This window comes from Phasianus colchicus, chromosome 11 (genome assembly GCF_987193195.1).
Source record: "Phasianus colchicus chromosome 11, bPhaCol1.hap1.1, whole genome shotgun sequence".
In the NCBI taxonomy this organism is placed as follows: Eukaryota; Metazoa; Chordata; class Aves; order Galliformes; family Phasianidae; genus Phasianus; species Phasianus colchicus.
In genome coordinates, this window is record NC_143446.1 from 464,926 (window position 1) to 476,802 (window position 11,877).

Here is an 11,877-nt window from a genome sequence, read left to right on the forward strand (position 1 = left end):
TCTCTACCTTGGTGAGGCCACATCTGGAGTGCTGTGTCCAGTTCTGGGCTCCTCACTTCAAGAAATACAGAACTTCTGGAGAGAGCCCAGTGGAGGGCCACAGAGATGATGAGGGGCCTGGAGCATGTCCTGTATGAGGAAAGGCTGAGACCTGGGGCTGTTCAGCCTGAAGAAGAGAAGGCTGAGAGAGGATATTATCAATGCTTATAAATACCAAAAGGGTGGGAGTCAAGCAGATGGGGCCAGGCTCTTGCCTGTGGAGCCCAATGACAGAACAAGGAGCAGGGGACACAAACTGGAATAAATGACGTTCCATTTGAACACAAGGAAGAACTTCTTTACTGTGAGGGTGACAGTGCCCAGGAACAGACTGCCCAGAGAGGTGGTGGAGTCTCCTCTGGAGATATTCAAAACTCATCTGGACGTTTTCCTGTAACTTACTGTAGGGAACCAGCTTTGTTAGACTCAATGACTTGCAGAGATTCTTTCCAACCACTGCAGTTCCCCCTTGAGAAAATGTCTTTCTCCAATTTTTCAGTTTAAAAGGAAATTACATCCTAATTCAAAAAGTCTTGTTTATTTTTAGGAAGAGACAGATCTCTTGGTAAATAATGACAGAACAGTCTGTCTGAGCTTTCATAATACCTTTACTGAAGAACTGATTAGAATTTCTCCAACACATACATATGAGAGTTTACCTGATAAGAAACATCTAGAATGACCACAAATCCATTTCCTATCTTCTGAAAGCAAAGTATTATTTACTAACCAGCTAACTGCAGGAGAAGACTCTTAACAGAATAGAAATTTATGTTCTTAACATGCTCCTTTTTGAAGAAAATGGTAGAAAAGAAAGAAGTGAGGAATAGAGGATACTTAAACCAACCTGGATCCACTAGAAAACTTCAAAGTAGGGACAGTTACAAAAGCTCAGCTATTCCATTGAGGGAGTAAGCACAAAAAGAAAGACTGAAGCCTTTAGCTAGCAGTTTGTCAGAAAACAGTCTTAAATATGCGCAAGGGTGGAAAGAGACTTCCTATTTCCTTAAATGCAAGCAGATTGAAACAGTTTCTTTTGATTTCTGTATCTATGATTTTCATAAGCAGTTACAAGAACGGTGTTCTCAGATTGGATATTATGAGTAAATGCTTGTGTTGCATTTAAGGAAATAATAAACAGCAACTATTTCTCATCCAAGAAAAAGACAAACACGTAAACTGAATGAGCAGCTTATATACATATATCCCCTAGATATCTGCAGCACTCCCATGGTGTTGGCAGAAATGGCAGAGAATTTATAGAGATGCATACCTCCTCAAGCAGAAAGCAGAGGTTACTAAGGCACACTACCCCAGGTATCACCAATAGCAGTAGAAGCTTGTGCTTAGGCAACTCAAGTACACCTTTCACCCCCCACACGAATATTAAACATTACCATCATAGCATCCCCCCCCCTCCCCCCCCCTTTTTTTTTTCTTTCTTTCCTTTTAAATTGTCTTTATCTCAGGCCCACGAGATGCATGGAAATCACATTTGGATTTTCCAGTCATGAGTAAAAACAGATTTTTAGAAACATTTTTGTGCTGTTGTTTTTGTTTTTAAACTAAATAAAAAAGAAATTAATTCACAATTGTCTCCATTTATTATTGATATTTAAGTTTTGAATTGAAATCTGCTTTTTCCCATTCTGGGCATGCAAAGTAGTATAACACTGTCTTGTCCATGCAATTTACTATGTAAAGAGTAAACGTTTTGCCTGGTAAACTGGCCACAACTCACTGTATTTTTTGCTATCCAACAATTTGTCTACAGTAACTTCGAGTTTCCCATTCCAAGTCCTTCATATGATATCTCCTTTTTCTCCCAAGTAGTAATAAGGGTCAGAAATACTACTTTCATTTTTCAGAATTTTAGTAATAGTATTTAGTACTTAGATTGTTCCCTAGGGAAGGGATGATTGAACAGGAAACAGCACAACACCTGTATTTTATAGCCTTTGTTCCTTGGTTACTTTTTTGATTAAGATAACTATATACATACTATAATATGGAAGGGGGGTGAAGGGGGAGGAGGGAATTATTTTTCCCCAACCATGTATTTTTGTAAATGCTGTAACATTTTTGCTCTTTCACGTTTTCCCTCCTGCCCTCAGACTCATTTTTGCTGACAACCCTGTGCTCTCAAAGCCATGTTCTAGGCTAATATTATAACAGGGAAGCTCTCTATAGGTGCCAGTTGCTTCTCTTTTCTTATCATCAATTTTTAGTTAGTTTTAGCATCATAATAGAGAAGAATTATTTTCCTGACTTGCCACCAACCACTTCTCACTTCTGACACTCTACCAAACTGATGGATGTTCTACATAAAGCAACACTTTCCTTCTTCCCTTTTGATTTAGTAGATTTTTTTTTATTTGAATGTTTGTTTCAGTCTACATATTGAAATAGGTTTTACTGGGCACCTTTACTTCTCAAACTTTCTGCATTCAGGTTTGTAAAGAAAGGCAGACTTTTCTTCTCCAAGATCAGACAGACAGCACATTCTTTGGCCAACAAATTCTTGTTTCTTAACAATACTGACATTTTGCTCTGCCAAGCATTTAAAACTGCATTCCTTTTAGAGACCTTCTCTTCGTTACAGTCTATATGTAACTGTGATACATATTTTCTCTGTATTTGGGAAAACCTAATAACAGATACAATTTACCACCAAAAATATTTGCAGTCATGACTTCATCATAGACTTTTTCCTACTTTTCCAGTACTTGTTTGATACTTTCTTTTTCTAGTAAGCAAAAATTCTAAGCCCTTTGTCCTCCAGTAACTGTCTTTCATTTTCTGATACATTCAAAGATAACCTTTGGAGGCATGCCTTTTTCTGGGAAGCCAAGTTCTAACAGCAGAAAAAATTTTCAAAGGCTGTATGGAGAGCATCAACTACAGTGGCAATAATATCACTGACCTTGCTAGAAGGAAGAAATTGGAACCTTCTAATGTGGTAAGAACATAACTTTATCATCATCTAAACTTCTGCTTCTCCTTCTAAGGAAAGTTTGTGAATGTGTGTGACAGATGTTCTGAAATCATATAATATATAAAACAAAGTTTGTCACATGCCTAAAGATTTCATTATACATACTTTTATGATTTTTTTGTTTGTTTGTTTGTTTGTTTTTAATATCTGGGAACCTGTTTCTGCTGGGATTTAAGTTTCAGCTTTACAGAATTAGCCTTCAGCATCAGATGAATGCTTTTTAAAAGAAAACCAGTAGATCAGTATATACATTTTTGCTTTCATCTTATAGTAACCCAAAACTAGGATGGACAATATTTATTGTTAAATCAATTGCAGTGTGTCAAGGATCTAAATCCTGTTATCTTCCATCCCCACAGAGCAAGTTGCGTGGGTGTGCAAAATCATTAGAAAGGGAAGGCTCAGAGCCATTTTATGGGAGCTCCGTAAAGCATCAAGATACTAAACTTTGAAACTGTTATTTAGCTTATTAACATTACAGGGATTATTAACATTACATTCTATTTTTTTCTCTCCAAAGCATTCATAGTTGCTTTCATGTTTAAACTTGTGTCTTTCTGTAAGGGTTGATCAGGAAATCACTTTAATTTCTGTATTTTTAAGAATCTAGGCGTTCCTAAAATAGTTGGTGGATTACATGAGCAATGTGGGTAGGAAATAAATGTATTATTACCCTGAATTTGAGATAGGTCTGTTCAAGGCTTTCTTCTGTACAGTACTGCAGCCTTCACAAAGCCCTGCTCACAGTATGTATAGTTTGATTACTGCTTTTTTTCTTTATGTATTTTGCATAGTACATAACAGTAATGAAGAATAAGATAGAAGATAAACATGTACAGTAGAAATAAAGTGCAATGATTCTTCTTGGACAGATGTGCAACTTCTGAGATGTCTGTAGGACAAATTCCAGCTTTTGAAAAGCATAGCACAGCTAACAGTTCTGTAGAGTGTCTATAAACTCCTCTTTCTGGTTTATTTGGATGTGAATTTTCTGTTTGCTTGTTTTGTTTGTTAGTTGATTACATTCTGTTGCCTGTGACATTAAAGCAAAATCTACATATGTAGATTTGGTAGTGTTAGAGGTTTACCACTAAACTGTGGCATGCTAGTTTAATCTGATGATTCACTTCTGAGAATATAAAAACAGAAGTGAACTTTGCTTTCAGATGAATTATTTAAATTTCTTCCGCTCTTCAAAAACAGAATCAGTTTCACTTATGAAATCAACATGGATGTTTATGTTTCTTACAAAAAAACTTTTATTCTTCTAGTTTTGAACCTGATTTAGCATGAAAAATACTAAGCTGAAACTACTATTCTTGTTAACCACATTTATGTTAATGGCACTTAAGCAATCCAACCAGGATCAAAGCTCCATTGTAGGAACTGTGCAGATGCATAGCAGTAGACATATCCTGCCCCAAAGAAAAAGCAAAAATAAGTAACGTAATGAAATGGAACACAAAGTAATTGGTAAAGTTATAAGAAGCATCATAGGGGGAAAAAAAAATAGATGGACAAAGAATAAAAAAGAGGTTTGAGACAAAAATAAAAATGTTCTTACTGTCAGATTTCAGAAGTTGTACAAGGAAAAGGAGTAAAAAATTAAATTTATACAACGAGGATGTCCAGAAAATCTAAGAAGTTAATCTTGATTTTACATTGAACAAAAATAGAATGAATAAAAATCCTTAGGTCTCACAAATACGTATGTTATGATCATAAATGCACCATTAAGAGTCTTTCAACATCTTCTTAAGCAATTTATTCATTTTATCTTTAGAGGGTAACAATGTGGAGCAAAAAAGTTTTGCAGTCCTCTGTGATAGAACAAGTGGCAGCAAACCTTTGAGGAGAATGAGTAAGATGGATGGCCTTAAACAGTTTTTGCTTTTATTAATGGAGCCTGATTTGTTTTCACAGAAATGAGGCAAATAATAAACATACACAAAAAGGAGAGTAGGAGATAGAAGGACAACAAGAAAAAAAAAATGGAGTGTCAAATTTTCTCCCAAATGGACTTGCAAGAGTTGACAGTGACTTACTAGAGCATTAATTTCTTCTTTACAGCTTTATTCAGGTCTAAGACAGAAAAAAAGAACATGCACACGAGTCTTCCAATCCATATTTTCTATGTTATTTAAAGTAATAAGGTTATGTATGGTACTTTATGTTGGTTTCATTTACATCTACAGGTACTAAAATCTAACAAGTTTCTCAAAACCTGTAACAGAAAAATGCTGAGAAGAATCAAATTTATTGCTCTCTCTCTTCACATACATTGGGCTTATGATCCTCCCACTTCAGTGGCTGCTCTTCCATGTATTACTGAGTGCAATCATGTACAAATATAAGATAAACATTTTCTTTAAAGTATTTATAGTATGTTGCGCTCAAATAAATATTTGAGAAAAATAAAGAAATAACCTGACAGCTATTAATCAGAGTTTTATTGCCTTTAATATATGATCCATCCTGATACAGCAATTATTGTTGTTTTAGTAAATGCATTACCTCACTTTTACAGGTTTATTTTCAGCCAGTATATCTATCCTTTTGCTCAACACAACAGAGAACTTTCCAATAGCCAAAAAACATTCTGCCTTTAAATTAAATTAATCTTCTTGGAAATATTACTCTTCCAACTCTCCTGTTCTGTATGTCAGCTACTGCTCAAAGCTGTCTACTGTTCCTCCTGTTAACCATACAGTTATTAAAACTTGGTATATGAATACCTTTTCATCATATTTATCCACAATAAATGAATGAGACTTCTCCCCATAGAATCTTTCTATGAAACTTTCCATCCCTCTGTCTTTCTGCTAAATCTCAAATAATCTGAACTGCAGTTCATTTAGATATTAGACCTCAGGTTCAGATAACATCCTTGAGGTAATAAAATGTTATTGTCTGACAGATCTAAAGTGATATTTTTCCTGTAGAAAATGCCATGGGGCACTTACACTGAAACTGAGAAGTGTTTTTCCTTCTCTTGCTGAGTGAGGGTTTAAATAGGAAATGCATATACACAGAGCAAAATTTGGAAGGTAACATTTCCCATCAGGTCTTTTCAGTATTACAGATACTAAACTGTACAATCAACGTAAGTGAAAGCAGATACCCGTGAGATGCTTGTCAGCATGATCAAGATGAGACATGAATGCTGTCTTCAAAGGGCAGCATGGTGACTTAGAATATTTTGAATATTAAAATATATTTTCTTCTTATAAAGTCAATTTTGTCTCTGTTTCTCCTTACGTATTTACTTTTGGCTAATGACTTAAAGCAATGAATGCAGCTACATGAATAGGTATTTAGATTTTTGAGTACCAGAGAACTTAGAAATAGACATGCTTGTATTCTGTTTTATGTGTTTTACTTGTAATCTGTTTTTGCTTCTCAGTACAATAGGCTCTCAAACCAGTCAGAGCAAGAAAAAGATTTTTAAGACTTGCATGTGCTGATTAAGGTGATTGAATTTTTTCTACTATTATTTTCCTTTTAGTTTAGCAATAAAGAAATACATTAAAAAAATGCAGTAGGGGAAAGATCTGCCCATGGATTCGTTGTATTTGTGCATATCTAAATAGCAGTACAGGCATCTTGTCATCCCAAGGACACCATGGAGTATTCATATAGTATAAAGAGAGATGATGGGGATTTTCTAATAACTAAATTGGAAATCAGAAATGTTACTTTTTTTTTTTTTTTTTTTTTTTTCCCCAATTTACCAGTTTGCAAGCAATGCCTCCTTTTCCATAAAGACAGCTCTTCAAGAAAGCCCATTTCTAACACTCACAGACCTGTGCAGAACACCGTTTTTCATAGATGACAGACAGTAACTTTACAATAACATCAGCCATTTCTTTCAACACTGTCACAAATACCATTCAACAACAAATAGCATTCAACTAGGCCTCAACTTCCTAATTTCATTGAAGCCTGTATACCTTTCATTCAGTGTTAACATTACTTGAAAAAAAGTGTTTGGACGTTACATTATATTATCCTCAGTTCATCGTGTTGTAGCAGATCTAATCTTTAATGAAAACGAGACATGTAGGAATCCTATTTGAACTTTTCTTTTATCTTCACTCTTATTTCAAAAAGAAAGTAGTTGATTAAGCACACCTAGTGACAAACCAACATGTGATTATCATCTATAATAAATGATACTCCTGCTTGCTAGTATAATTGTATTTGCTTTTCTTGTTGCCTTTGCTTGCTTCATCCACACCAGTAGATGTGTTGAGAAAACTGACTGGGAGAAAAGAGGTCATTCCGTGGTCCTGGTTACAAAGACAGCACAGACACAGCCCATGGTGACTGAAAAACAAGGAATAAAGAGGTTCAAGACTGTACTGCAAAAGTGTATTGCAACTGCAGGTTGCTTAAAGAAGTAGAAGCAAAGGGAATGTCCACAGGTTTGAAAAAGTGGCCTGCAACTACACAATATTCATTGTTTCAGAAAGGAGATTTAACGATGCAAAATCTTTGGCAAGAAAACAGTTGTTTTTAGGGATCAAATAGAGAGAGAAATAGTGCTGGGGACCTAGACTCCTTTTAGGACATAATACTTGTCTTGTCTCTACACATGAAAATATTTTAAATTACTAGCTGAGAGATCAGGGGTCCTGAACCATGGTATGTTCATTATTGTTGATTGCATGTACTGTGTCATATCACTTAAAAAATTAAAAACATTAATGGCACTGAAATTTCAAACTGGGTGCACGTACCACTGTGCATACTGACAAGCTATTATCTACGTTGATGAAAACTCTTAGTGCTAGTGTTTTAGCTTCTCCAAAAGCAAGGAATAAACAATTTGAATGTAGGCTTTATCAGTATTTGTACTTGTAATAAAACCAGGAATATTCATAGAATCATAGAATCATAGAATTTTTTTTTGAGTTGGAAGGGACTCTTACAGACCATTGAGTCCAGTTCCCCAGTAATGAACAGGGACACCCACAGAGGTCAGAGACCTCAGAGGCCTGTCCAGCCTGACCATGAATATCTCCCCACTGCCATAATGTTGTCTTGCCCCAGACCTATACAAGACTACAAAGTGAGTCACCAGCTCTGGATTCCTACTTAGGAGGGGTTTGCCATCAAGATAGACAGCAAGTCTCCATGTAACCTCTAGGCATCAGCCCTGGGAAACATGCTGCCAAATATTCTTCAGAAAAGCATCTTAGAGAGGTTTCTGTGAGCAGATGGGGGACATTTGATGAAGCAAACGGATGCTGGGTAAGCAGTAATTCTCACTCAACGACCAGCCTGGGGGCTCCGTTCTTTCTTCATTTCCATTCTTTCTGATGGAAATGTCCTTGAAACTTAATTGAGTTTGCATGGAATTTTACACTTTTTGGATTTCTAATCTTTCTCATCATTAATCCTTAAATATGTGTTCCACAATACCACTAACCAATTATAGAAAAATAATTTACAATAATCATGTATCAAACTTTTTTAAAATTCTATTTGGAAGGTAGGAGACCTAATTACAGGCATGGGACTTTAATGTATGTGCTGAAAACTGAAACTCAATATCTACTTTTTCATTGCTCTTCAGCAACCTGAGCAAATAGATTACCTCCTGTGATAGGTTTCTGACAGTCCCTCTTAGTTTGACAGTTATTTTAGAGAGAGTCACTTTTGTATATAATGAAAGGAAAAGTTGCCAAGCATACGTCCATATTTTATGTTTCTTAAAACTTAAAAGCTAGAGGAAAGACTCCATTTTTAGTCATGCCATTTTAAATTCAGAGTATTTGTACTGTCCGCCAGGTTTACATCAATGACACAGAATGGCATCTAGCCCAAGGGCTGAGTTACATTTCTTGCACAGGAAGGGCAGCTTTTATAATTGAGTGTATCAGTTACTGCTTTGAACTTTTTTTGTGTTACTACATTCATGTGAAAATATGATGTGCATTTTCGCATCTTCTATGTATGCCAAAAGAATTAAAAGCAATTTCTATCGAAGTGTTTCCTTGAAATTGCAACATAAAAAATATATAAATATTAAAAACAATAAAACAAAACATTTTCTCCCAGAAATACCAGGACTCTTAGAAATACCTCACGTTTCATCTCAAGAATACTGCTTTCCACTCCTCAAGATCACACTGACTCCCATCACAATGGCCTTTTCTCCCACATACACCAGCTTTCTCCCAAATACACGACATTTTCTCCCACCTACACCCGTTTTCTCCCAAAGATGGGACATATTCTCCCAGAAATGCCAGCTTATTCTTTAAAAAACGGCCTTTTTTTCCCAAAATACCAGCTTTCTCACAAACACCTGTCAATTTCCAACCAAGTCTGCTACTATCTCCCAGAAACAGCCGGTTTCCGAGAAATACCTGACGTTTGCTCTCCCAAATACTACTTGACACTCCTCCAGAGGACATTGTCTCCCCTATTTACCACGTTTTCTCCCCAAGAGACCACTTGGCACACCAAAAAGACCACCGTTGCTCTCCAGTACAAGATCTTTCCCACCGGTTCCCACTTTTCTCCCCCAGCTATGTCATTTCCTCCCAGAAATGCCACTTTTCCCTTGGAAATTTCACCTTCTCTTCCAAAAAGAGGAGATTTGCTCCCAGAAATACCCCTTCTCTTACAACTGCCACACGCTTTCTCCCCAAAAAGCCTCCATGACAATGCCAAATGGGACACTTGCAGCCAAGAAGAGGACACCTTCTCTCAGAAAGACCACTTTTTCTCCCCAAGAGAGGAGATTTTCTCCCAATTGGATGACATTTGCTGTAAGACCTGTTTTCTTCCCTCAAGAGGACATTTTCTCCCAGAAGTGCCGCTACTCTTTGAAACACCTCCATTTCCTCCCAAATCTACTCCATGACACGCCTCAGGATGACACTTACTCTCCGATTTGGGGCATTTTCTCCCAGAAATACCACTTCTCTCCCAAAGGGATGGCCTTTTCCCTCTCTAGCATCTGTTTCCTCACCAATACCTGGCATTTTCTCCCAGAAACACCAGCTTTCTCACACATACATCACCTTCTCCCCCCCACATCAGATGTTCCCTCCCAGAAATACGGCATTTGATCACAGATGTACTCTTTCCTGGGAATACCAGGTTTCATAAAAATACCTCATAATTTCTCCATGAAGTTCGTTAGCAAGATGACACTTTCACCCTAAATAGGAGATTTTCTCTCAGAAATGCATGCTTCCCCCTCACAGAACGGCATCTTCTCCCCAAATTAGGACATTATCTCCCCGAAATACCACATTTCTCCAATCCAATGACATTATCTCTACGGAGAGTTTGCAGTTGCTGCCCGTTAAATCGCGGTTCTCCCCGAATACCACTTTCAGACTTCAACAGCGGTCTTGTCTTTCTCACTCGGATGCCGAGAAAGGGCGACTTCAGCCGGATGCTTTTCTCGGACGAGCGGCTTCTCCTGCGCACATCCCAAAGGAGCGGTTCTGACTTCTCCTTGTGTCCATGCATTCTGCACTACGCTTCTCTCTCATTCTTAACCCTTGATTCCTAGCGACATTTCGTTTTTCTCTGTTTTTCCGATGCTACACTTCAGCATTCTGTGACGAACAGAGTAGAAGGGAAAAGCCCCTCTAACAAGGCAGCTAGAAGTTCCAGGAGCGACACACTTTGTGCTTTCAGAGAGCACGTTACAGAAAGTCGAGAGATGTGGATTCTTTCCTGCGGAGAAAAAACCCCCTGTTTTCAGGAAATGCAGTATTCTGAAATCGCACGTTCTCGGCATAGCAATTTCGCTATTTCGCTCTCGTGGGTTGACAGCGCCACTCTCTGTTAACCACTTCGGAGAGTTTGCAGTTGCTGAACGTTAAATCGCGGTTCTCCCCGAATGCTGCTTTGTGCCTTCAGCAGCGGTCTCGTCTCTCTCGCTTGCCGAGAAAGAGCGACTTCAGCCGGATGCTTTTCTCGGACGAGCGGCTTCTTCTGCGCACATCGCAAAGGAGAGGTTCTGTCTTCTCCTTGTGTCCATGCATTCTACGCTTCTCTTATTCTTATGCCTTTCCTTTTATTCCTAGCGACATTTCGTTTTTCTCTGTTTTTCCGATGCTACACTTCAGCATTCTGTGACGAACAGAGTGGAAGGGAAAAGCCCCTCTAACAAGGCAGCTAGAATATCCAGGACTGCAACAATTTGTGATTTCCGGGAGGACGTTACAGAAAGTCGAGAGATGTGGATTCTTTCCTGCGGAGAAAAAAACCCTGTTTTCAGGCAATGTATGCTGCTGAATTCGCATGTTCTCGGCATAGCAATTTCGCTATTTCGCTCTCGTGGGTGGACAGCGCCACTCTCTGTTAACCGCTTCGGAGAGTTTGCAGTTGCTGGCCGAGAAATCGCGGTTCTCCCCGAATGCCACTTTCTGCCTTCAGCAGCGGTCTCGTCTCTCTCGATCGGATAAACAGAGAAAAACGAAATGTCGCTAGGAATAACAGGAAAGGCATAAGAATGAGAGAGAAGCGTAGTGCAGAATGCATGGACACAAGGAGAAGACAGAACCTCTCCTTTGCGATGTGCGCAGAAGAAGCCGCTCGTCCGAGAAAAGCATCCGGCTGAAGTCGCTCTTTCTCGGCATGCGAGAGAGACGAGACCGCTGCTGAAGGCAGAAAGCGGCATTCGGGGAGAACCGCGATTTAACGTTCAGCAACTGCAAACTCTCCGAAGCGGTTGACAGAGAGTGGCGCTGTCAACCCACGAGAGCGAAATAGCGAAATTGCTATGCCGAGAACGTAGGATTTCAGAATACTGCGTTTCCTGAAAACAGGGGGTTTTTTCTCCGCAGGAAAGAATCCACATCTCTCGACTTTCT